This window comes from Thermobia domestica, chromosome 9, assembly GCF_964235325.1.
Source record: "Thermobia domestica chromosome 9, izTheDome1.hap1.1, whole genome shotgun sequence".
NCBI classification, from domain to species: Eukaryota; Metazoa; Arthropoda; class Insecta; order Zygentoma; family Lepismatidae; genus Thermobia; species Thermobia domestica.
This window is the reverse complement of record NC_137462.1, coordinates 284,210,699-284,236,576: the sequence shown is the minus strand read 5'-3', so window position 1 is coordinate 284,236,576 and position 25,878 is coordinate 284,210,699. Positions and strand designations below refer to the sequence as shown.

Here is a 25,878-nt window from a genome sequence, read left to right as displayed (position 1 = left end):
TGATTAAGTTAAACAAATAGGATGAGCTCGCACACGGAGATCTTGCGCGACACACTTTTGGAGGAAGAAAGATTAATGTTACAAATCGTTGGTCATATTTGTAGCTTCGTATGGCGTTCTTCGAGCGATGAAGCGTTAATATCTCAGCAAATCGATTTCCTGGCGATGAGAAAGGTATCCTCAATGCATTTCTATCTTAGGTTTGCAGTTTCGTTGATTTTATTTTTCAATCTTCTGCTCTCTCTGCATGTCTGTTTCCCGGCTAATGTTGAAGGCCGATTGAATGAAGTAAGAAACGTAATCGTTTCTATGCAATGAAAATTAATTTGGAATAGTCGCGTTTATCTCCGATTATTTCCTTTTTATTCGTTCTTATTTATTTTTGCATTCTTTCTATAAATTACAAATTAGATGAGTTTTACGATACTATAAATTATTAAGCTTTAGAAAAGTAGAGGGAAAAAGGAAACCAATCTAGCATATTTTACAATTAACTTCTTTTTTATTTTTAATCGATGTCTGTGCAAACCATTAAAACATTTCGAAATTACAAATGAAATTGTTATTTATATACAAAAATAAATTAAACAAACGATGGGGCAATTTATGGTTTAATCAAATATGATGGTGGTTGCTATGATTTACAAGAAAGCAATTTTCTGTTGGCACTGGCTTCGAAACTATTTGTGTACAAAGAAGAATTTCGCATAAGTATTTACTTGATTTGTTATTATAGTTCACTAATAATTAAACTATTATATATGCGTGTAGAAGAGGTTTACGTCGACCTTTGGAAATATTACGGAAACAATCACTGCACATATCTATCTAGTTCAATTGCACATACGCGTATGCTGATGAGCTAAATAACTGAACGTGTTTCAAACACTGAAGTAGCAACACTGAATGCTAAAATTATGGTATAGAGACCATGACGACATCTCATGAGAAGTAGGTAAACTAGAACTGGGACTGTGTAAGTCTAGCTGAGTCACGTTGTATGTGGATGGTAGCGACATCCAACAGCGTAGCAGATTAGCGTTGCCTTGACGCAAACCATTTCTGAATGTGCCCACTTCATTGCAAATTCAAATAATTTAGATGGTACTGGCACTCTGCGTCTAGGAGACCCTCTCCCAGTGAGCTTGTTTGTAAATTCAGTCTGGTCTAAAAAGAAGTCATATAAATTGCATATGAATTTCTCAATTTATAACTTAGCTTTTCTTGTTTTCAATCTGAATAACTCAGTGTGTTATAATATCAATTTCAATAAACTGCGTACATACGCTTCTATTTCATGGTTGTTTGTGTTATTGTGTTTTCAATCCGAATAATCCATTGTACCAGACTAGTTTTCAGGAAGAGAAAGGTATGCACATATATTAAACATACTATAGTAATATTTTCTAGTACTGTATATTTTTATGATTACTCTATATATACATTATTTATAAGTAGCTGTCGGCCACTGATTATTAAAATTTATAATACTAGAAATCCTATTCTAAAAATACACAAATCACACTTACTTTCTGTAAGTTGGCCACCTGTCTAAGTTGGCCACTTTTCGATGGAACCGATGGTAAACACACTGTATTCGGGTGTATTATAATAGGCTGGGGTAACGTAGATGGGCACATGGGAATTGGTAATATATATATATATATATATATATATATATATATATATATATATATATATATATATATATATATATCAGTGAATTCGGATGGTGAAGGGTGTAATAACACCCTCATATAAGATACTGGTGAGGTTCGTTCCTTCTGTACCAAAGCTCAGGACTCAATTCGACATTACTGCAGAAGACGGTTCTACCAAATTTTGACAGATTTCTTACATTCCCAGGTTAGATTAGAGTTTTGTATTTCTTTTAGCCCGGCATGCACAAAATGAGGAACTCCATTACTACTTTCAGATTGACTTCAGGAGGGCTCAGTATGGGTTAACTACCGTACTGTATCGCCGGACAAATTATAGAAAATTTACCAGATAAATTGGAGAGTTTCTTTTGGTTCGTGAGTAAAAGTACGTTGAGGGTGATAGTTACCAAAATCTTGTTGTCGTTAGTTATTTTTGATATTGTAAGCTACCAGTAGCGGTTTCTGACGAAGGGCTACCGGGCTACAGCACGCTTCCTATGTTTGTGAATTTGTGTTAGACTAACTTTAGTTCAAAAAATTTTCATCTATTCATTTGTTTAAACTGTTCGTCAATTAACAAAATACAGAACTTTCCCATGACGATCTTCTTTTTCGAGCGTGTAGCGCGATTATCAGCGCCTTCAGCAGTGTGAAAGTTGTACTAACGAACCGAGCGGGCTGTACTGAATGGAGCCCGCTTGAACTATACAAGCCTACTCAACAAATATATCTCTAGCATGGAGGAAGATCTCAATATGCCTGGTCCACTTTCCTTTTTTTTTACACCCAGAATAGCTTCCACCGTGCTGAGTTAGGTTGAGCCCGAAGACATTCTGCGCAAGCGCCAAGTATTCCTCTTTATACCTTTCTTCTGCTTACTGGCGGCCATCGCCGCTCGGTTTTCTCTTTTCTCCTTTTTTTTTATTTTCTTTAATCCTAAAGGTCCGGGAGCCCAGAATTGTTGGGAGTGTATATTAAATGAATTGAACATTTTTGACACAGATTGAGATCGTAGCAAAATGATAGCACATACATTTAATGCGGCATCGGTAATAAGGGATCAATTAATGGCGTACAATCTAAAATTAAAGAACACTTTACTTTGGCACACTACGTCCATTGTTAACCAATTGAATTTGATAATGGGAAGAATTGCATCCAAAATCAATCGACAAGGGTTTTTTTTTCCTATAGTCTTTCAGGATTTTCTACATTTTTCCTTCTGCTCCCCACAACGTGTATCTTGTTTGGAAAAAGTGGCTGTACGACGTATTCCGAGTGGGTCAGCTACTCGGTGAAATTTCAAGTCACGAACCGTCAATTCCGTCTATGAAAATTAAAATGTTTCGAAAGAGTGCTTTTCAGAACTAGAGAAATCCAACACGGGGAATTCATGTTTTGGTTACAATTCTTTCAAAAAATAATGCCGCATGTGAATATTTTCTATAATCAAATTCAGTGCAGGCCTACCATTAAAGTACAAACAGCACGTAAATATTTCATTGAAGCCATTGAGAAAATTCGGAATGCCACAGACAATATTAGGACAAGTGATATGTTTCTTCCAACAGTTGATGAAAACAAATGTGGGCGAATTATATCTAACAGAGTACCCAATGTCAAAGAAGTATGTGATCGCATTTCTGCGGATGCGCGAAATCGATTTGAGAAAACAAGCCATTTGGATGCCGCCAAACTTCTGGATTCTGCAAATTTTAGTGAATTTTCCAGAGCATTTGTGGACACTGCGGTTGAAAGCTACCCAATGTTAGGTAAGCAGTGGCTTCGCACTGAGCTTTTGGTTCTGTCAGCTTATCTTTAAAAACAACATACAGGACAATTTTAGCGAAATAACAACCCTTTTGCAAATAATAGTGACCATACCAATGTCCACAGCAGAGCCTGAGAGATGTTTTTCGTCTCTAAAGAGAATTAAGACATTCGTAAGGAATTTCCGTAGGTCAGGAAGGTTAACTGCCCTTGCCATGCTCTCGATAGAACAAAGTTTGATCAACAACATGCTAAATTTCAACTCCAGGGTGATAGAAAACTTTGCCAGCATTAAGAATCAAAGGATGGATATCAACTTCCGCCTTCAGTGGGTAAATACACACACACACACACACACACACACACAATATATATATATATATATATATATATATATATATATATATATATATATATATATATATATATATATATATATATATATATAATTGTAGCACGCTTTGTTAATGACAGTACCAGCCGCCACTGTAAGCTACACTATATATATGGGGGGCGGAAGGGACTATTTGGCAGTATATTTGTTATGATTTTTGGGAAAGGCAGTGCGTAAATGACAAGATTGTGTCATATCGTGATTGAGTTTTATGAAGTTATACAAAAATGAGTGTCAGTTAGTAGGGGATAAATGTATGTTCTAGCGCACTTTCACCCCCCATCCCCTCAATAACATAGCACACCCCTGCTTCCAAATATCTTCTAATCTACCCCCTAATAATTTTTAACACTTTTTATCCCCCAAATAACTTCTATCACATCTCAAATAACTTCTATCTTACTCATAATAACTTCTAATGCATTCTATCACTAAATCTAGTTACAAAAAATCACTAAATCTAGTTACAAAAAAATCACTAAATCTAGTTACAAAATCACTAAATTTGGTTACAAAAACAAAAAAAATCACTAAATCTAGTTATAAAAATCACTAAATTTAGTAAAATAAAATTACAAAACACTTTTATGATTTTACCATAAAAGTTAACTAAATTCTACATAATTACGTAATACTTACAAATTAGTATATTGATTGTTACAAGTTCGGATATTGATAATGGAATCTTCTGCTAACCTCGTTCTCTATAGGAAACAATGACTTCTTAAACTCTGTCCACTGATCATAATTCAAACTGAATAGACAGCCGTTAATATCAAAAACAACTTGAACTTCGGTTTGCACATTTTTCACAATTACATTGAAATTATTAGTAAGTATAAATTTCTTTTGAGGATCCATTCTATTCACTCCATTTTTTACTTCTGACGACATATTTTTGATCATTTTTTGGATTCACAAAACCGATCATTATTTGAAATTTACATACAGAACTCAACAGTTGGATAATTATCTTTTAAACCAGTGTATTTGATTTTTATTCCATCTTTAACGATCTCATCAATCATTTTATCTGTTAAGTGTTTTGTAAATCTAGGTGGAAGAAATACCTTAAACTCCTCACATTCAACTAAAATGCTCTTTCCAAACTTAGTTTTAATCTTTTCCATTTTCACAATCTTATATTCTGTATTTAATTCTAATTCTCTTAATCCAATAACCTGTTTTTGTTCAAGATTTCCAAGTTTATTTAAAAGTTCAATATGACTCGCCATCGTATTTATTATATTAAAACTTTTTAAAAATCAGTTTCTAATAGCCTCGAATTTCGTTAAGTATATCATTGATTCTGTTAACAATATCTCTTACATTTTCATCTGTTAATTCACCATTCATGAGCTTAATTACATTAAACTCATCTTTAAACAGCCCAATTCGATTCACCATATTTTTATAATATTCTTTCTTTGAAGCTATATTAAACCGTGTTGATAGACCAGTGATAACAGCAGAAGCCGAAGCAAATGCAGTTGTAATAATTGAATACACTGTAACAGGAATAAATACATTGATGAACCCTGTAGAACCTGATAATAGAATTGATAACGTAATAAGAGTAGTATAAACACATTTTATTCTCTTGAACTTCCTTTTGTTTTTCATTAATAACTTCTCAAGATTTAATATAGTATCTTCAATTAACGCAATTAAATTCTCACGTGGAATGTTATCTGGAATAGTCATTTTATTAAATAAGTTTTTATGATATTATCATAAAACATTTACAAACTAAACAAATCTAATAAACATATAATTGATTTATATCTTCTCAATTATTTTTTCTTTCTCAACATCATACTCTAAATTTTTCTTACCAATCATAACAACATAGCAAATTGTTTTATCTGGTACATCGCTTTCAAAATTAACAGTCAGTTTCAAATTAGTTCTATCACTTACAGTTACTGATTTATGCTTGCTTGTGTTAATTACGAACATCGGCCTATTTTCTAAAAATTCTTTAGGATAATAAAACATCTCAGTATTTCCAATTGTAGCTCGCTTATATACCGTATACATTTCATAAACTTTCAAATACTTATGTTTTGCAAAATCTAAGTTTAAAGATTCTAATGGGAAAGATTCATTTCTAGAATTACGAAAATGGATATTCTGAACTTTACAATGATCAAAATAGCTTGAATCTCTTTCTTGATTATCATTTCTATCAGTTTGGAAAAAGGCAATCACAAAATTAGGCATATCAAATTCACTTGAGTTAAATTGTGTAGTTAAATCGAATTCTAAATATTTCCCACTAACAGTCTTCTGCAAACATTGATACGTGTTGAATGAAATAGGAATCTTACCTTCTTTTAACATATTAGATCTTAACAAGGTGGCATAGTTAGGTTCATAATTAACAATAGGCATTCTTAACTCCATATTTGTAATCTTAAGTTTACCTGGATGTGGTTGATCATTCTCAAATGTTCCATTATGCTTTTTTGTTTTCCAAATAGCAAATGCGTTATCATCAGAACCACTTCTTTTAAATGTATATTTCAATCCTCCTTTCCACATAATATCTTTAAAATCTGAACAAAATCCTGGCAAAAGTCTGAGTAAAAACACTATTTCTTCATCTGTTCTTGCCCACGTAATTCCTTCCCATCCACATTCATCATAGTGATTTGCCTCTGGTTTTGAAATCGTACATGTATTTACAGCTGTTGAAGTTAAACCAGGATAATCTATAATATCTAATATCTGTCCATGCTTACTAACTTGAATTTGAGAAAACAAATGTGGGAAGAAATTATTAATAAGTCTAATATTTTGACCAGTAGTACATTCTCCATCAGCATCTCTACCTCTAATTTCAAAAGTTACATAAATATCAGCATAATAAGGATGTATGAAGCCATCACCCACGTCAATATCAAATTCAATAGACCTGTTTGGCTTATTTAAATTCTCGATTGTTTTTTGATTAGGTTTAAAGGATTGTAATTCATATGATTCTATCTTATCCATATTTATTATAAAAATATTTGTAATCGTTTTATGAATTAAGCCCATAAAATAAGTCCATAAAAACTTAAATATAACTTCTCCAAATATCCTTATTCCTATTCACCTGACTAATAATTTCTGAAAAACTATACCCATCTGTAAACATTTTTAACACTGTAATGCATAAATGTCCACAAATTACCTCGTTAAAATGTTGTATACGGCTGCTATTGTACTCTATATTATGACCAAGATATTTTACGAGTGTTTTTGGCGGATTACCTCCAAATGAATCAAACACATACTTTCTATTTCCTTTTTTCCAATAACAAATCCAATGCGTTCCTATATTTTTAGACGTATCAAAATTAACAATACCACACTCATTCTTCCTTGGCTGTTTAGGCAATTCATCACTCATAAATACACCTCTAAAGTTTCTTATCTTAAGTTTTTTAACAAGTTGTATTAGGTCTAAATTACTTAAAGGTTTAATTTCTTCTTTTTCTTTACTGTTTTGGAGTTTACGTTTTTTGAAAGCTTACCACCTTGTTTTTCTTCCATTGCTAAGTTATGTCGCTTTTGTTCCTCTAATTCCATTTTATTCTTTTTTGCATCATCTACAGTCTTAGCAATAGCAGCCGCACCTCCAGCAACAGAACCTAGAGCACCTATTAAAGCTAAAATCGTTGGAATAGTAAATATAAAACCATCATAATGAACTTTATTATCATTTGCCTTCATTTCTTTGTTTATTTTCTTAAGTTGTGGTATAGAAAGAGATAGAGACATACATTGTCCTCTACTTAGTTTTGCTTCCTTTTGTTTGAGTTGTTTGTTAGTTTAAATGTGATCTATATTTAATTGTTTAAGTTCCTGATTAGGAATCGTAAATGTAAAACCTTTTAACTGCATATTTATTATATAATTAAAAGCTTTTTATGAAAAATTTTCATAAAAAGTACATATAAACCTAAATCTAAAAAATACTTATAAACCAAATCTTACTTTCATTACTTATAAACCTAAACCAAATCTTACTTTTGTATTCATCACTAAAGCAGTTCCAAGAGCAGGTAGTTTTTCAGTTATTAAATTAGCATCTTTAGCAAAAACTCTTTCCCAAGCTTTATTTTCTAATTCCTTATCTGCAATATGTCTTGATTCTGTATCTTTATTATCCCTATAGTATATATCATGTTCTTTACAAGCCTCATCTAATTTGTTTATACCTTCATCACCTCTTTCTAATCTTTCTTGAAGTTTTGTACCCGGACCGCAAAATCTAAATCCTGGAATATGCAACTCAAATGGAAGTTTATTAATCAAATCATTTACTAATCCTTTTCCATACTTTTCACTATTCCAAAATTTTGGTGGCAGCGTATTCAATATCTTAATCAAATAACCTATACCTTTTGGATCATTAGGAATAAATTGTGCAAGTTTAGAATTAATCATATCCATAATACCTACTTTCTCATTATAAAAGTTATCATTTCCAGATTTTTCTTCCCCATCAATAACAATCAAGCGATCAATCAGTTTTCTCACATCATCCATCCATACGTATTCTTTTGATAATTCGTTATATACCTTTATTCCTTCTCCAGATTTTGGTGTCTTTTTTGAAGGTGTTGTTGGTTTTATATATTCATCCCAAATAGGTTTGATAATTTCTTTATATTTTTTACCTTTACTAGATTTTTGTTTTCTTGTACTTGGATCATTATTATGAAATGCAACACTAGAATCAATTACTATTTGTTTATATTTTTCTAGATCATCATCATTATAATTTGTTGGATTATGTTTTGTCAATAATTCCCATAAACCTTCTGTTCCTGTATAATGTCGATTATTAATAACTAAATCATCACCATGAATTTTAACTTCTGCATTTCCTATCATATGTATAATTTTCCCATCTTCATCATATGGTTGTATTCCAAAAGTTTTATCATCTCTAGTTGCATAAAATCTTGAGGCAATCTTACCAAAATGAGTTCTTGCTAAAGATTCTATTCCTTCTACTTTATATTTAATTTGTGTTTTTATGTGTTTTATTTCTTCTGTTATAGGCGTATCACTTTCATTTATAGGACTATCATACATAGGCGGTGTTTCTAATAAGCTTGAATCCACTCTCGTACTTTTATACACAACTGGAACTAACTCTTGAATTAGATTTTTATTTTCTTCTGCTACTTTTGATATATCTTGCCCTAAATCTTTAATTGCATCAACAGGCTGATCTTGTTCTTTAAATTTTTCATACTTACTTCGATTACTTTGTTTAATTTCCTTAAATCTTTTAATAAGTTCTTCTTTTAACTTAATATACTTCTTAGCTTTATTAACATCCATTTATTATATAAAGAAAAATAAAAACATAACATAACAACATAACATAACATAACATAACATAACATAACATAACATAACATAACATATACGATCACCTACATTCATATACGTTTTGTGTACACTTTTAGAAATTCTTTAATTTTATTTCTATATTTACCATTATTCACCTTCCTAGTCATATCTATTGTTAAGAAACCATGTTCTTCACTCCAACACTTGCTACATAATAATTGTAATTTTTCAAACGACATATCAGATGCAACAAATTCATCATATATATGTTTTAAATTTACATTGTCCTGTCTAAATATACAAAGAAAGTTTAAGTTGTCCCTAATTAATTGTTTTGGTACTTTAGAATATGTTTGTCCAAGATAGAAACAGTTCAAACCCTTATGACGACCTCGAGTAAAATATTCTCTAACGTGGTTTTGTTCTTCTAATATGAAATCATCAAATACTACAACAGAATAGTCCTCACATTCATCTAATGGAATAATCTCTTCATTGTTTCCTTTTATTATTGCTATTGTGTCTTTAATATTACGTTCAATATCTCGAAAAAGTTGTATTAAGTGTTGGTATTTAGGTTGATTTAAACTTTTAGAATATATATAAACATTTGCATAATTTAACCATTTAGGTGCTAACAAAAAATTATCAATCATTAACGTCGTTTTACCACAACCACTAGGCCCAACTATTAAACATCTTATATCATCAGGTAACAACTCACCATTCCTCTTTCTCTTCGCCGTTTCTTCTGTTAACCTTACTTTAATATCCCAATTATCCATAATAGTTATTTATTATATAATAAATGAAGGTATTTAATTTAAATGGTTATTCATCTGTATTAAACATGTCATTGTATTACCCATTTGAAAACGATTTAGAAGTAGCTGTTGCAGGATTTTACACAACATACTTAACTCCAAACATTACAGAAAAAAATAATAAATTAACGTTTTGTAACTTTCCTGGCTATTCTAATCTTGCAAAACAACTTATAGTTCAACCTGGTCAATATAATTTAAAAGAGTTAGAAGAATATATTAAATCAAATCTTCCATACACTGGTGATACTTTTAAAATATTAAATTTACTGATGACAGAGAGAAAAATAGAGTTAAAATATTTAGTGAACCGTGTAATATAACCTTAGACACCATTAACACTGTATTAGGTTTTAGTGATAAAAACTTGGTTAGAAACACAGAACATGTTGGAGATAAGGTACCAAGGTTTCATCCGTTTGATACTATAAATATTCACTGTGATTTAGCAGAAGGTATGATTTTAAAACACAATGACACAACACACAACGAAACAGACTTAATTGCAACATTTAGAACAGATGCAGAGTTTAGAGAACCAATTATATATGAACCTAATGAGAAGATATTTTTCCCAATACATCACAATAAATTTAATAATTTCAAAGTTTCAATTAAAGATGAGAATGATGATTTGATTGATTTTGGTGGAGCTCGTATAACTGTTCTCTTTGCTGTTAAATAATTTGAATTGTTATATAATAAATATGGATATCTTTGGTAATACTAAAACGAGGACTACAAACCTCAATCATGTAAATGAAGTTTTTACATCAAATAATATGACATGGGTTGATTTTGAAAACAAAAGACTTGTTAATGTAAGTGATGCAATTGACCAACATGATGTAGTAACTTTACAACAGCTAGATTTAATAAATAGTAATGTTAATAGTCAATTGGAAGGTGATAGAAACAAATTTGAAAATGTATTAAAAACATTACAAGACACATATATAAAGAAAGATGATTTTCAAAAGATTAGGATGGATACTACTAAATTGATTATGCAGAAAGAAACTATACCCCTAATATGTCGATTGAGAGTTAAAAATGTTAAGGAACCAATCTTTAGAATATTTAATCTCTAATGGTTACAAATTTCTCTATAATGGGAAAATAATGCACATGGAATTAAGTTTGGATAAATACTTTCTAGAGATATATTTAGGTGATACTTTGATTGAAAATTTACCTGTAAACATTAAAAAGGGTGATATAATTACGTTTCAAGCAAATAAGAATTCAGCTATGGAAGAAGGGCAACCATTGCAAGTTATTATATACATAGAAAGAGAGCTTTCATAAAACCATTTGCTATATTCAATCTATATAACAACATTCTAATTTAATCAATATAACATTCTAATTCAATCTATATAACAACATTCTAATTCAATCTATATAACAACATTTTAATTCAATCTATATAACAACATTCTAGATTGAATTGCTATATAGATTGAATTATTGTTTGAATTATAGACTAAATTATAGAATGTTATTTTGATTAAATTATATAGATGAACATTGTTTGAATTGTAGAAGTTATTATATAGATTGATTATAGATTCAATTATAGATTGAAGTTCATGATCAATTATAGTATTAATGAACAAATACCAACAACAGCATTAATTATAGTATTAATCAACAACAGCATTAATTATAGTATTAATCATCAAATATCGACACCCGTTAATTATAGTATTAATCATCAAATATCGACAACAGCATCAAACAACATATGCTTGAATTATAGTTTGAATTAGACCGATCTTTAGAATGATGTTGTTAGTTGAATTATAGTTTGAATTATAGATTGAGGTTAATCATTTCCCATATAATAAATAGTATGATGTATTGTGTTAAGTGTAAGAAATCAACAGATACAAAAATAGATAACCTTAGAATAGAACAAACAAAGAATGGAAGATATATTCAGAAAGGTATGTGTTGTATGTGATGTTAATAAATCTCAATTCATTAAAAAACCCGATTGAATATATGAAGGTGAAGGTATTAGAGAAGACATTATAGAAGAAATTCATAAACCATCTAGAAAAAATTATCCTAGGTTAAGTGTTATTGTTAAAGGTATAGATGATTTATGGCAAGCAGATCTTGTGGAAATGGATAGTGGTGTGTTAAAAGGTGTTTCAAAATTAAATAAAGGTTATAAGTATTTGCTAACGATTATAGATGTGTTTTCAAAATATGCATTTGCTGTTCCTGTTAAAGATAAGAGTGGTAAGAATGTTACAGAAGCATTTGAATCAGTGTTAAAAGTAAGAAAACCTAATAATTTACAAACTGATCAAGGTAAAGAGTTTTATAATAAAGAATTTGAAGATTTGATGGGAGAAAACAATATCAATCATTACCCAACATATAGTGGTAAAAAAGCTTCTATTGTTGAAAGATTTAACAAAACACTTAAACAAAATATGTGGAAGAAATTTACTGTTCAAGGTAATTATAAGTGGTTAAAAATATTGCAAGGTTTGGTTGATGAATATAATAACAAAGTACATAGAACAATTGGTATGAAACCTGTAGAAGTGAATAAGAAAAATGAGCATGCGATATTGAAAAAAGTATATAAGAAAGAATATAAGTCTGTTAAGTTAAAGTATAAGATTGGTGATTATGTTCGTATAAGTAAAATTAAAGGTTTGTTTGAAAAAGGTTATACACCAAATTGGTCAGCAGAAGTGTTTGTTATTAATGAGGTTATACCATCTAATCCACCAACATATAAAATTAAAGATTTAAACAATGAAGAAGTTAAAGGAAGATTTTATGAACCAGAATTATTGAAAACTAAATATAAGGATGAGTATTTGGTTGAAAAAATATTGAGAAAGAAAGGTAATAAAGTGTGTTTTAAATGGTTAGGGTTTGATGATTCACATAATAGTTGGATAGATAAGAGTAATGTAATATTATAAATGTTATATTTTATGGTTTAATAATTCACATAATAATTAAATAATGTAATATTATAAATGTTATAATTATAGTATAATAATTCACATAATAATTAAATAATATACTATTATAAATGCTATATTTTATGGTTTAATAATTCACATAATAGTTTGATAAGATACGGAAAATGTAGTAGTGTAAATTTAATGTGTTTACCTTTTATGAATATTTTCATAAAAGGTAATAAAGTGTTTATTAAATGGTTAGGGTTTAATAATTGCATAATAATTAAATAAATAAATAAAAGTAATATAATATTATAAATGTTATTTCATAAAAGTAATAAAGTGTTTGTTAAATAATTAGGGTTTATTAAATGGTTAGGGTTTAATAATTTGCATAATAATTAAATAAATAAAAGTAATATATTATAAATGTTATCTTTTATAGTTATTTCATTAAAGGTAAATAGGATAAGAAGGTGAATGATAATTTTGATGATGAGTGAGTTTATGAAAATGATTCAGTTTTATCATATTAATAATGACTTTGATGGGGTGATCCCATAAAAGCCCTATACTAACACAACACACTAATATATGTAGACAATGGCAGGAGTGTACAAGTATTAGCAGTTGTGTTAGGAAAAATAAGTATGCTAATGTTGGTATATATAACATGAAAAAAATATTATGAAAATGAACTAAAAAATTTGGTAAATATAAAAAAACGATACAGTATTTTTTCATATAAGATGAGTATAAATAATGTTAATTTTACTGATGAGGAGATGAGGGAGATGTCAATTACAAAACTAAAACTAATATGTAAAGTCAAGAAAACCGTAACTATAGTTCTTTAAATAAGAGTGAATTAATCAAAAAAATCGAACAATATCAAAATGAATCAGATGAATTGAAAGTTATATACACAATGAAAGTTGATGAATTAAAAAACCATTGTAAAAGGAAAGGAATAAAAGGTTATTCTAAATTAAGAAAGGCTGAACTTATTGACCGTATTAAAAAATATGAAGATGAACAAAACAGATCACAAATTAGAAACATATTTCCATTTAAACAAGATGTTTTTGAAGAATCGAAACCACAACGAATACCAATTAAAGTAGAAACAAAGGAAACAGCAATACAGAAACGATTACAAACTATCACAATTGAAAACATAGGAGGATATAAAGATCCAGTGAAATTTTTAAATATAAGTGGGAAAGTAGTTATTAACAAAATCAAGGAAGAATTAAAGCACCACCCATTAAAAGTCAACCTTGTATTCATTTGTGATTATATTAAAGATAAAGAAGTACAAGTCGCAATTTTAAAACTATGAATGAAAGAATATTACAATCAACTGACTTAGATGAATATATAACCTATGCTAAACAAAAACTATGTAGAGAGATGGAGGAATTTCAAGGTAGAGGATCAGGATGGACATTACATCAAATTAAACATTTAGAAATCAGACTAAATAAATATGTACCATTACGAGCTTCTTCCTACATTGACCTTCCTAAACCAATTAAAGACAAGAAAGCAGTAATTAATGTTCAAAATAAAGATAATAAATGTTTCTTATATTCTATTGAAAGTTATTTAAAACCAGCAGAAAAAGATCCTCAACGACCTTCACACTATACAGAAATTGTGGATGAATTACAAAATAAATATTTTAATGGTACTGAACTTCCTGTACAATTAAAAGATATAGTAAAGTTTGAAAAGAGAAGTAGCATATCCATTAACGTGTATAGTTATGATGATGAATATAATATATACCCACTTCAAATTACAAAAAATAAGCAGGACAAACACGTTAATTTATTATATGTAAAAGATGAAAATAATAGTCATTTTTGTTGGATAAAGGATTTATCGAGATTAATAAGAAGTCAAGTAACAAAACATACTGAAAAATTATACTTCTGTGATAGGTGTTTAACAAGACGTTTTAGAAATGAGATGCAATTACAAGAACATGAGCTATATTGTAGGGAGCATGAATCTGTTAGAATAGAACTTCCAAAAGCATATGATAATCAAATACAGTTCCAAAATTATAATAGATCATTTAGAGTACCATTTGCGATATATGCCGATTTTGAATGTATGTTATGTAAAATGGAAGTAGACCATAATTGTTCTAAAACTGTGAAGTATCAAAAGCATTTACCAATGAGTTTCTGTTATTATATTAAATACTCAAATGGTGTGTGTATAAGTCCTGTTAGTTATATTGGTTTAGATGCTGCAAAGGTGTTTGTGGAGAAGTTAAAACAAGAAGCAATAGAAATAAAGAAAATATATAACAAAAAAGTTGAAATGAATGGCCTAACTAAAGATGAGAACGAGATATATAATAATTCCATTAGTTGTCATATATGTGAGAGAAACTTGAATGATTTACCACCAGCAATTGAAAAACAAATAAATATGTTAAATAACAAAATACAATTCGCTAAAGATAATGATAGCATGATTGAAAAGTTAGAAGAATGGAAACATGAATTAGGAAAATGTTTAAAGGATATAAATAAAAATAAGGCAAAAGTAAGAGATCATGATCATTTAACTGGGAAGTTTAGAGGTTCAGCTCACAGTTATTGTAACTTAAGCTATCGAAATCCTAATTTTATTCCAGTATTTATTCACAACTTAAGTGGTTATGATACTCACCTGTTTGTTAAAGAACTTGCTTATGATAAGAATGAAATAAAACTAATTGCAAATAATGAGGAAAAATATATAACATACTCAAAATATGTGAAGATTGATAAAAAGAATGGAATTAATTTACGATTTCTAGATTCATTTAGGTTTATGCCAAGGAGTTTAGCAGAACTAGCAAATAACCTTACAAAAGAACAATATAGAGAAACGTCAAAGTACTTCCCTAATGATTTGTTAGATTTAGTAATTAAAAAAGGTGTGTACCCATATGATTATATTGACTCAATTGAAAGATTAGAAGAAACAAAACTACCTTCAAAAGAAATGTTCTTTAATAAACTTACTAAAACCCACATCAGTGATGAAGATTATGAGCATGCGAAAAATGTTTGGAAGTAATTCAATATTAAAAATCTAGGTGAATATACAGAACTTTATAACAAGACAGATGTATTAATATTAGCTGATGTATTTGAAAGTTTTAGAGATGTGTGTTTAAAAGCATATGGTTTAGATCCTGCTTGGTATTTCACTGCTCCTGGTTTATCGTGGGATTCAATGTTAAAGATGACTGAGATCAAACTAGAAATGTTAACTGACTATGACAAAATATTAATGATAGAAAAAGGTATAAGAGGTGGAATTCCACAATGTTGTAAAAGATATGTAAAAGCAAATAATAAGTATATGAAAAATTATAACAAAAACGAACCTTCAAAGTATTTAGCTTATCTAGATGCAAATAATTTATATGGATGGGCTATGAGTCAGTACATGCCTTACAAAGACTTTAAATGGGTTCAACCTTACATAAATATAACGAATATTCCAGATGATTCAGAAACTGGCTACATATTAGAAGTTGATTTAGAATATCCAGAATACTTACATGATAAACATACAGATCTACCATTAGCTCCAGAAAATATGTGTCCACCAGGATCGAAACATTCAAAATTATTAACAACGCTTTACAATAAAGAAATATATGTTATTCACTACAGAAACTTAAAACTATATATGTCACTTGGGATGATATTAAAGAAAATTCATAGAGTATTAGAGTTCAAGCAATCAAACTGGTTAAAGGAATATATTGATCTAAATACAAATATGAGAACAAAAGCTAAGAATGATTTCGAGAAAGATTTTTACAAGTTAATGAATAATAGTGTATTTGGTAAAACAATGGAAAACATTAGAAAGAGGCCATCTATTACCTTAGAATGTGATCCAATGAGGGTGGAAAAGTTAATAGCGAAACCGAACTTTGATTATAGAACAATATTTACTGAAGATTTGTGTGCGATACATATGAAAAAAGAAAAATTGACCTTCAACAAACCAATATATGTTGGTATGAGTGTGCTAGATTTGTCAAAACTATTAATGTATGACTTCCATTACAACATTATGAAACCTAAATATGATATTGATATAGGCTTATGTTATGTGGATACTGATAGTTTTATATATGAAATTAATACATATGATTTCTACAAAGACTTAAAAGAAATGGTTGATTTATTTGATACAAGTGAATATGGAAAGGACAATCAATATGGAATACCATTAGTAAACAAAAAAGTATTAGGAAAGATGAAGGATGAAAACAATGGTAAAATAATGACAGAATTTATTGGGTTAAGATCAAAGATGTATGCATTTAAAGTAGAAAATAAAGAGAAGAAAAAAGCAAAAGGAATAACAAAATGTGTAGTAGCAAAAGAGTTACAATTTGATGATTATAAACAAACCCTATTCAATGATGTGAAAACATATAAAAATATAAATCTAATTCGAAGTTGTAAGCATGATGTGTATACCATAGCTGTAAATAAGTTAGCATTAGATTCGAATGATGATAAAAGATATATACTAGAGGGTGGTATAAGTACATTAGCTTGGGGGCATTATAAGATATAGTTAAAATATATTTATGTGTAGTTTAGTTTTAGGTCATATTTAATTAACTTTTATGTGTGGTGTAGTTGATAGGTGTTAGTGAGTAATTATGTATAGTTTAGTTTTAAGTAAAATTTAATTAACTTTTATGTGTGGTGTAGTTGATAGGTGTTAGGAGTAATTATGTATAGTTTAGTTTTAAGTAAAATTTAATTAACTTTTATAATTAACTTTTATGTGTGGTGTAGTTGATAAGTGTTAGTGAGTAATTATGTGTGGTTTAGTTTTAGGTAAAATTTAATTAACTCTTATGTGTGGTGTAGTTGATAGGTGTTAGTGAGTAATTATGTGTGGTTTAGTTTTAAGTAAAATTTATATTTTTAAGTCATAACAGTTGTTTTTGTAATTTTATTTTACTAGATTTAGTGATTTTTTATAACTAGATTTAGTCATTTTTTTGATTTTTTAACTTGATTTAGTGACTTTTTTGTAACCAGATTTAGTGATTTTTTGTTTTTGTATCTAGATTTAGTTATTTTTTTGTAACCAGATTTAATGATTTTTGAAGTCAAAACCGGTTATAACCAGATTTTTGTAACCAGATTTAGTGATTTGTTTGTTTTTGTAACAAGATTTAGTGATTTTTTGTAACCACATTTAATGATTTTTGAAGTCAAAACCGGTTATAACCAGATTTAATGATTTTTTATAACAGATTTAGTGATTTTTTGTAACTAGATTTAGTGATAGAATGCATTAGAAGTTATTATGAGTAAGAAGTTATTTGAGATGTGATAGAAGTTATTTGGGGGATAAAAAGTGTTAAAAATTATTAGGGGGTAGATTTGAAGATATTTGGAAGCAGGGGTGTGCTATGTTATTGAGAGGTGGGGGGTGAAAGTGCGCTAGAACATACATTTATCCCCTACTTCAGTTGTCGAAATCGTGTGAAAGGCATGGTCTACTAAACAGGCAAAAAGTTTATTGTGACTAGTGCAAACAAATTGAAGCTACAGAAAAGAAGAGGAACATTTAACCAAACCTAATCGAGTATAATCTAATTTAGTACATTTTGGTACTTTTTTGGATTGCATGCAGTACCTCCCCCAAAGCTGTGCAACACATAAGGCGTGCATTTTATGAAATGAACTGATTGATGAAATTGTTTTTCCACCATCCTCGTTTATGCGTATACTCATCGCCGCTGACGCGCCTGCTCCCTACGGACGCTGTTTCTGCTCTCCTTTTTTGACTCGGTTGGACGGCATTCGTGCTTTTTACTGGCCACCTAGCACAAATTAGTCAGTGTTTTATGGACTAGTTTTTATGCCGTACGTTCACATCGTATTTCGAACAATAATCATTGTCAAGTAAGCCAGGGCCAATATCTATTATTTTGGGCGAGAAACTAAATAATATTCCTTTTCTTATTTTCGTATTCTGGCACTATAGCAGTAATGCCATAAATATAAATACATTGCGGATATGAGCTCCTCCGTCGTTAAGCAGTTGGCGTGCGAGGCCCGAGTTCGATTCCCGGCGAGAGCTCAGGTGGTTTGGATTCCACGTTAATCAGTAAGTTTATGTGTTATATAGCCCTACTGATGAACGGGACGTTAAATTCAACAGCAACGATATTGCGGATACCGGTTCTGAAAAACGGGCCTGAGCGTAATAAAAAAAAATTACGGGTGTGTGACAGCCTACAGTGCATGATGATGTATCAACTTTTGCTAGGTGACCAATAAGAAGCACGAATGCTATATTCTCGAATCAAGGCTGGGGCGCGGTAGGGAGGGCGTACGTCCGTAGGGAGCGGGCGTCTCAGCTACGAGAGTTATACGCTAAACGAGGATAGTGGAAAAGCACATATACACTTAAAATACTTCCACTATCACTCGAATTCATTTTAATATAGTGTGCACTGACAGTAATTACTCATATTCACACTTTCATTTCTTCACGAAATGTGTTTCCCATCATATTTTACCCATAAGTTTTCTATTTGGTGGAATCGTTTGCTTGGATGAACCCCTCAATTAACATAGCGAGCGATAGCGAGTAAAGGCGGGTTGTTAGAGACCCGTAGGGCACATTACTTTCTTGTTTTATTACTACTGAATGGGAGGCGAGTCAGTGTTCTGCACCCCTGCCGCTTGAATATGTTGATGCTATTTGAAATGATCTGGGAAGGATCTATATAACTGCTCCATTATTATGTGCATTTACATCAGGTTAGGTTAGGCCTAGTTTGTTTCAGAGTATAATGAGAGCTCTTGGACATTTTACACTTCTAGTTATCGCTTAAAAGCTCTTCTCGCATCATTTCTCGTCTGCTCAGAGGAATGGTGTGAACATGTATTCGCCAAGAGGTGCTTAGTCTCTACCAAAATTGCATACAGCACAACCCAGTAATGTGTATCGTTAGATTTAAATAAGAAGAAAAGTAAAAAAAGAAATAATTTAAAGATGAACCTCCCTCTGGCCCCAATCGACAATAGTACAAGTTCCTTGAGTCCACCTCTTTTCCTTCTTTTACCTTTCTTCTCTTCACCTGCTTCCCCTTCCCCCTTCTAATCACTTATGCTCCGTCGTTTCGTAAATGAATGAAAATTATATTTTTGAGTTTTACGTCCCACGTTATACCTGTTACGCTAATGGAGACGGTGGTGATGATGAGAAATGAATTAAATGGTGGAATGAAGAAAGTGCGAGGAAATGGGAGAACCCCGAAGAAACCCATGCACATGGTGTTTGTCCACCACAAAGTTCACTTGGCGGGAACAGGGTTTGAACCCGGAGCCAAATGCACCAGAGGTGAACGCTCTACCACTGAGCCATCGTTTCGTAAAGTGAGAATTCTTCAAGTCATCTGAAGGCATTATTTTATAGTGAAGATACGCTTTCACAATACGATATACTAAAAACTTTTAGATGCAGTGTTTATCTACTTAAACATATCTGCAGATATTGTAATATAAGTACTGAAAATACTGCACAATAAAAAACTGAAGATGCTGGATCATAGACACTCAGATGAAAGTAGTCGCCAAATTGTGTATTTCTATGTACTTGTTTTTTATTTTATTTAAATTTTTTATTTTTATTTATTTTTTTCTCCTGAGTTATTTTTTCTCTGTTCTGCCTGAAACGCTCCCGCATTTCAATACTTCAGTGTGTAACTTATCGTTATAGTGATTAGAGAGAGAGAGAAACTCTTTTCATACCCTCCCCCTTTTCCTTTTCCGTATAGATTTTTTATCGTGTATTTAAGTATCACCGCTTTGCCAAGAAACAGGAATGTCAGTTAATAAATAAACTTAAAAGGTCTATAGCATCATTTCTTTGGGGGGGATCATAATGGTAAAGTTTATTATTTACAGTATCCTTTATATTTATTAAGTTGAAATAATTACTAGCAAATGCTAGCAGTGATATTTTTTCTTCGTCACATCTGCCACAGGAGGATAGAAGACATGTCATTGGTTAAAGATTTTAGCTCCCAGATTGCTAGAAGCTGGAAGTAGGAGATGTAGAAGCGTCTCTTCTTCGAATATCGGGGTTTGATTAACACGTACAATGTAACTATAGAAATTTTCAGTTTTAAAGTTTCGGCGTAAAAGGTATATCGACCAGATGAGGTTGAGTGGAAATTAGTCGCAATTCGGTGTGTAAGTGAAGACGAATAGTGTAATGACATCTATGAGTATTGATGTCTTGCGAAACTTCATAAATATGTCCACATATTATTTAGAAACGTTATTGTACCATATATTTAAAATATTTCCAATAACGAGGAAGATTTAGTAAGGAAAAAGTAGTACAGGTTATCACATCCTATGTTTCTTTTTCATTATTTCGGTATTTTCCAGTTTTTTTGTTGTACTTTATTTTCATTCGAATTAAGTACTTTCTTCCTACTTTGTTTTCGTGTGAGAGGAAATATTCATCTCCTTGTATACTTCATGGCGTTTGTCATGGTTCCTTCGAGGCAGAGCGATGTTATGTGGGGGACATGTGTGTGAGCTCACAGTAAGAAAGTTTAACGTTATTTTCCATCACCGATGGACTTGTACTAATAACTATCCAATTTTAAGCTTTCCTCCGGACATGTAATTTATCTCTACTTACTTAGTTCATCTTTTGATTATAGTAATTTCTTTTATTTAAATTTTCTTAAACTGGAATTTTTTTTTTAAATTTTCCTTTCTATTATCTTTGCTTTTTAACCGACTTTTGGTGGTAACGAAGTTTGTTTGTTATATAGAATTTGTTTGTAAATTCCAACTCTGAAGGTCGTCTAGCGGAGACGAAATAACTAAGGCGCAGTTACTAAGGGGGAACTTTCTAACGGTGGTCCTCCTTCGTATCTCTGCTTGGTCACAGAGTTATAGCTGTCTTGAGGATAGTATAATCGGTCTGTATTGAGAGGACCATACGTTTTTGGGGTCTATGTCTAATTGCTTCGGTTTAAGTCAACAAATGGTTGCAAGTTTTTCCTTTCATTTATTTTCTACGAACTAAAGTTGTTCAGTTTTTTTGCTACTTCGGTTGTTTTCCTTGTATCTCTGATCAACGATGACTCCAAGATGTCGATTATTCAAGAAGAAATCTAAGAAGCTAGCTACCTTTTATAGGAATGGGGAAAGGATAAATTTTAAGTTACTTGATATTTTTATCGGCTTGGAGGCATTCGATGTTCGCTCTAATTGTAATTTGAAAAATATTAATGTGTTTATTTCGAAGTTTAATATTTTTCTTTAATTTGAATATGTCAAATTATTAAATGTGAATAAAAATTCTAGCTGGAAAAATGTTTCTTTATTTTCTATAATTTGTAGACCAATGCATCTTAGCAACTAATGGTTGTTTAGTAAGAGTTTAATTTATTTGTGTATTTATATATGTTAGGTTGATATGGTGGTGTGGATTTACTCCGTTTTGGTTATAAAGAATATTTCAATAGTGAATGGAGAGTAGAATCAACACCCAGCTTAGGCATGCACTGAAAACAGTATCAATCGAACATATGAAGTAATATCTAATTATTATTATTATTCATCTAAATATGATCTAGATATATACATATTCAGTGCTGTATAGCACAGAAGAAGATATGGTAATCGTTGAAACGGTGACTAGTTAAAAAATAATTAAATTATTTAATTACAGAGTTAGGTCGTAAGTGTTTTCTCTCAGGGTCATTCTTTTATGTGGATAAGTTAGATACTGTTTCTTCCTTCTCTTTTCTTTTATCTTCTTTTCCTTTCATTTCTTTCCTAGTCTAACGACCATACTCATGTCATCTTATTCTAAAGACATTTCCTCTGGAATGTATTTTTTTCTTTTCTTCGGTGAATTGGCCGTCTTATTCAACACATTGTTAATATTTGCTATGTTTCTACGAAGATCGTTGCTATGCAGGTGACATGAGAGATGGGGTTAGAAGTACTTTATATGTGAACACTTTCATTTACCTAATTTTAGACCTTTATTATAAATCGGCTTCCTTTATTTTCTACTATGCATAATTTTGAATTAAATACACTTTGGATTTTTTAGGTGAATTACCTTAGTGAAGTTGGAAGAATAGATGCAGTTGAAACGTGAGTTAAGTGATGCGGTGGCAGTGAAGTACAGTTACTGTGGTCTAAAAGGCAAGAACACATTTGGAAAATTAAGAATGAAAGTAGTTTTTGGTAAGTAAATAGTACAGAATGTCTGGATAGTTTTTCCTACTTGCTCCATTTACTTTATGATAAATATATTGTCGGTTTTGAGGCAAAATACTTAACTGACATCGGTGGTGCATGGAGTAATCAACTATTTGTTTTCTCGATAAAATATTTTTAGTATGGATAGTGTAATTGGATTGGTATTAAAACATGCACTGTAAAGAAATGTTTGTTTTCAGAACATGTAGAATATAAGCGCCTGTTTGATTTTGAACTTTTAAGTGAACGTGGATATTATTGGTTACCAGACAATACGGAAACTTAACATCATGTGCTTTTGTAATAGGCCTCACTTATTTGAATGGTGTGGTTAACAAACAAAATGTGCGCTTTGGACTAATGTGAATCCGGGATTGCTCCATAAAAGCATCATGATTTGAGGGTAGCCATGGACTGATTTGAAACTTTATTTTGATTTACAGTCTTAACTCATGTGACTATTTTTCTAAGGCCCCAAAAATAATAAAAGTCTTCCCGGAAATTTGATGTAGCTCAGAAGACTTCATGCGTGCAGTGAAATCGTAGAAAACATGTGCCCTTGTAGTCAGTAACATTCATGTTCGCTTTAATAATATTTAGATTCAAAATGGGGCCCATATGAAGCATGATCGACGTTCGAACATTTCTTTCGATGCTTGTCTCATTGCAATAACCTTCCAACTAAAAGCTTTATCGGCAAATCAAATAATATTTAGATTCAAAATGGGGCCCATATGAAGCATGATCGACGTTCGAACATTTCTTTCGATGCTAGTCTCATTGCAATAACCTTCCAACTAAAAGCTTTATCGGCAGATCAAATAATATTTAGATTCAAAATGGGGCCCATATGAAGCATGATCGACGTTCGAACATTTCTTTCGATGCTAGTCTCATTGCAATAGCCTTCCAACTAAAAGCTTTATCGGCAGATCAAATAATATTTAGATTCAAAATGGGGCCCATATGAAGCATGATCGACGTTCGAACATTTCTTTCGATGCTAGTCTCATTGCAATAACCTTCCAACTAAAAGCTTTATCGGCAGATCAAATAATATTTAGATTCAAAATGGGGCCCATATGAAGCATGATCGACGTTCGAACATTTCTTTCGATGCTAGTCTCATTGCAATAGCCTTCCAACTAAAAGCTTTATCGGCAGATCAAATAATATTTAGATTCAAAATGGGGCCCATATGAAGCATGATCGACGTTCGAACATTTCTTTCGATGCTAGTCTCATTGCAATAACCTTCCAACTAAAAGCTTTATCGGCAGATCAAATAATATTTAGATTCAAAATGGGGCCCATATGAAGCATGATCGACGTTCGAACATTTCTTTCGATGCTTGTCTCATTGCAATAACCTTCCAACTAAAAGCTTTATCGGCAGATCAAATAATATTTAGATTCAAAATGGGGCCCATATGAATCATGATCGACGTTCGAACATTTCTTTCGATGCTAGTCTCATTGCAATAACCTTCCAACTAAAAGCTTTATCGGCAGATCAAATAATATTTAGATTCAAAATGGGGCCCATATGAAGCATGATCGACGTTCGAACATTTCTTTCGATGCTAGTCTCATTGCAATAGCCTTGCAACTAAAAGCTTTATCGGCAAATCAAATAATATTTAGATTCAAAATGGGGCCCATATGAATCATGATCGACGTTCGAACATTTCTTTCGATGCTAGTCTCATTGCAATAGCCTTGCAACTAAAAGCTTTATCGGCAGATCAAATAATATTTAGATTCAAAATGGGGCCCATATGAAGCATGATCGACGTTCGAACATTTCTTTCGATGCTAGTCTCATTGCAATAACCTTCCAACTAAAAGCTTTATCGGCAGATCAAATAATATTTAGATTCAAAATGGGGCCCATATGAAGCATGATCGACGTTCGAACATTTCTTTCGATGCTAGTCTCATTGCAATAGCCTTCCAACTAAAAGCTTTATCGGCAAATCAAATAATATTTAGATTCAAAATGGGGCCCATATGAAGCATGATCGACGTTCGAACATTTCTTTCGATGCTAGTCTCATTGCAATAACCTTCCAACTAAAAGCTTTATCGGCAGATCAAATAATATTTAGATTCAAAATGGGGCCCATATGAATCATGATCGACGTTCGAACATTTCTTTCGATGCTAGTCTCATTGCAATAGCCTTCCAACTAAAAGCTTTATCGGCAAATCAAATAATATTTAGATTCAAAATGGGGCCCATATGAAGCATGATCGACGTTCGAACATTTCTTTCGATGCTAGTCTCATTGCAATAACCTTCCAACTAAAAGCTTTATCGGCAGATCAAATAATATTTAGATTCAAAATGGGGCCCATATGAAGCATGATCGACGTTCGAACATTTCTTTCGATGCTAGTCTCATTGCAATAGCCTTCCAACTAAAAGCTTTATCGGCAAATCAAATAATATTTAGATTCAAAATGGGGCCCATATGAATCATGATCGACGTTCGAACATTTCTTTCGATGCTAGTCTCATTGCAATAACCTTCCAACTAAAAGCTTTATCGGCAGATCAAATAATATTTAGATTCAAAATGGGGCTCATATGAATCATGATCGACGTTCGAACATTTCTTTCGATGCTAGTCTCAT

General features: G+C 31.1%; 1 long non-coding RNA gene across 1 annotated transcript in view; it reads left to right on the top strand.

The window, feature by feature from the left end:
• Positions 1–1,009: 1,009 nt before the first annotated feature.
• The window catches only part of LOC145660739 (uncharacterized), a 38,985-nt gene continuing 14,116 nt past the window's right edge, over positions 1,010–25,878 (top strand). The window contains exons 1-2 of the long non-coding RNA XR_014126876.1: positions 1,010–1,369; positions 23,090–23,226. This is a non-coding gene — a long non-coding RNA (uncharacterized LOC145660739). The remainder of the gene's footprint in view (positions 1,370–23,089; positions 23,227–25,878) is intronic.